We start from the raw sequence: 3,380 nt of genomic DNA on the forward strand, positions 1-3,380 counted from the left end.
TGACAAGAAAATTACAATTATGTCGTGAAAATTACTAATTTTCAAGTGTTAATTAGGGGAAGGGCCCCTAATATGGACCACTTTTTGTTTATTGCTGATAACTAGCTTGTTTTCTTGCGAAGAAGTTTCATTTTGTGGTTGGTAGTCCTTCTCTCTTAGTTTAACCGTCAGGCCTAATTAGAGTGAAATAGCTTTGATAGACCTTCAGCAAAAATTAAATACACAAAAAATCATAAATGGTCCATATTAGGAGCCTGGGCGCCCAATATGGACCAGTGAAGCGGCCTTCACGAATCACTGTGAAAAGCCCCCTATACTTCAAAATAACATGATACAACTTAGTGTGCAAGTCAGACTAATTCAAATATGCTTTAGATTTAGCTGTTTCGGGTTGATGAGAGCATTATTTAAAGCACACCAGGAAACTGAAGAAGCTTATCAAAAACAGAGTGAAAATAAGTGAAATTATCAACTTCCACAAAAAAAAGACTATTTGTTATATTTTTTTGAAATCTCGAGGGCTAGTTATAGGTTATTTTCAGCAAGCTTCTTAATGAATTAATTAAAATTGCCTTTAGTTTTTATTTTCTTCGATTTGTTGAAGGTGGTCCATATTAGGGGACTCACACATACTTTGAGGTTTTGCTATTATTTTTTGTTTGCAGTAGAAACTCGGGGCACACACTGTTAAAATGTAACAAATACTGTCTTAGCTGTCATATATAGCCATTTTTGTGTTATGAAAGCTTTGGCTGTGGACAGAAACGAGTCCGTTTTAGGCGGCAAATTTAGAGTGAACGCTGCCAAAAGTGAAAAAAAGCGAAAAAGCCCAACGGTTTTCAGGTTTGTGTTTCTGCAACTGTTTTGACATGTGCAACTTATCCAGAGAGCGTGAATAAAGCGAATGAAATTGTTTTGAGCGCTCTAGCGCCGTTCGTTTGTCAGAACAGGAGGTGGTCCATATTAGGAGCCGGTCCATATTAGGAGCCTTTCCCCTACTCATTTTCACGTGTTAATTACTAATTTTTCAGTTTTGGCTCGCTTCCTGACGGCTTACTAGTGCCAAAACTAAACATTAGTAATTTCCCCCTGTTAATTACTAATTTCCGTCATACACAGTCCCCCCCGTGAAGGCCGACTTCTGCTCACTGTCCCTCTTCTTATTCAAACATCACAGTTCTACTGGCATGGGCCAAAGACCCAAAAACATCATCCTGACCAATTCCGGCCTGTGAAGATTTGGATTTGTGTCAGTGTGTGTGTGTGTGTGTGTTTGTGTGTGTGTGCGTGTGTGTGTGTGTGTGTGTGGCCACATACGATTCAAATGGGCTGGATAGGGGGAAAATGAAGGTGGGTCGTTGGTTCCGGAAGCTCCTTACCCCACCCAACCACTCCCCCTCCCGGGCCCCGACAATGTTCAATGTTTTTTCTGGAGGGGAGACCCGCTATAAAATGCTCCTTTTAATGCTAAGGTTTAACAGCATTGGGGGAGGGGGTGGCGCGGCGAAAGGCCCCTCTCAACCTCCCCCCACTGACCTAGCCTGGCCAGTACTTGTACCCCTGGCTCAGCCATTCGGGAAGCCACTCCTCCATCCCCCCCCCCCCCCACACACACACACACACCTCATACCTTAGGTCTAGCGGCCCTGTATCATTCAAGAAATCAGTGACACACACACACACGCCCTCCCCGCATTGAACAACGTGACCATGGAGTGATGTGTGATTATAGACTGATTTATATGTGAACAGAAACATTTCATTGTACATGATAATATGTCTCTGGTGTGGTCAAGATTCAAGGCTCGGTGGCCAACAAAACTCATGGCCCGGGCCAGCGCAACGCCGTGTTGTTGGGGTTTAACGACTGCGACACACATTCAATGACGCATTTTATTTCTCGGTTGAGGTAGTAAAGTTTCATTGAACTGTACTGAATTCTCAACTTTATGGCTCTGCTAACAGTATGTTTAAAGAAACCGACTATTCAACTCCATCACACTACGGGCTTTAAGTCACTCGTGGTTTAACGTAAACTTACTTGTATAAACCACATCTAGCATAGCGAACATTATAGCGCGGGCAATGAGAGCTTCGCAGTCAAATAACTTCGGTTGGATACATGCATACCGTTAACTCGCCTAGTTTAATAATAATAATAATAATAACGATTACTTATATAGCGCGTAAACCTCGTGGTGACGAGCCCAGAGCGCTTTACACTTACACAATCATAATACAAACAAGGAAAGAGAACTAGTTTGTTGCGGCCTTTGGTATACGTAATGGTCTCGCTGTTGAAAGCCGTAAGCTCTGACCCAGTGGCGCAACGTACGCAACCCTTGACTATCACTACGGTACTATCTTCCTAACGGGAGTCCGGCTTAACGCCCCTACTGTGTACTCTTAGTCTACTGTCTCAGGCCCTACTAGTACTTGAACTACTTTTAAAGGCATGGCCTGCTTTCTGTGGTCGATGGTCACAGTTCAACGACTCGAAAACTCGGTTCGTCTCGACGGACCTACAGGCCCAGTGATCGAGTTATGTGTTTCGCCGGGCCGGATAAGAAAAAGAATAAGGATAAGATTCATATAGTCCTGCAAATTCGGGCTGCTTTCTCCCGATATAGAATATTCTATATCTCTGTGGGGAGAAAGCAGCCCGATATTGTATATCTCTGTGTTTTTCCCTGGGGAAAGCGAGCTGCCATACAGTATACGGCGTTATCCTTTTTTTCTGCATGCGTGTATTCATGTTTCCAAGCCCTGAGACTTTCGCTGTGAACTTGGGTACGGGTCCTGTATCGTGCTTCCCCGCTATTTAAACCGACGTACATTACCTCAGTCAAGGAAAAACATGGTGATACATGACACTTATTTTACGAAGTCTTAATTGTAACTTGTAACCATTTATCTCACCCACCCCCGTCACCCTCCCGTTTACCCCCCCCCCCCCCCCCCATTTTTTTTGTTGTTTTGTTTTTGATATCGTGTAAAATTTCATGTCCAATATAGGCATTTTAAGCCCTGACGGACAATAAGCCCCTTAATTTTCGTTCTCAGTCAAGGCAAGGTGAATGCACTACACAACAACCGGTCACTAATTAGCAACACGTTCCACTTCGTGCCAGACTGAGTCAACCGGTGAAAAAAAGTGTGTAATCTGAAAGCAAACAGCTGAGGATATACGAATATTAGGAGGTACATGGCCCAAATAATACACTGGGCGTAATAAGTTAATTAAGGATTTTGTTTTCCAGAGGTATGAACCAAATGATAAAATAGCAGGGATTTGGCCAGAAATGCATGTGGGTTTGAAGCTTTGCTCTACTTCTGCTTAAAAAATGGGCGTATTTTATTTCAGCATTATTTGGACATGA

This window comes from Littorina saxatilis, linkage group LG9 (assembly GCF_037325665.1).
Source record: "Littorina saxatilis isolate snail1 linkage group LG9, US_GU_Lsax_2.0, whole genome shotgun sequence".
Lineage (NCBI taxonomy): Eukaryota > Metazoa > Mollusca > Gastropoda > Littorinimorpha > Littorinidae > Littorina > Littorina saxatilis.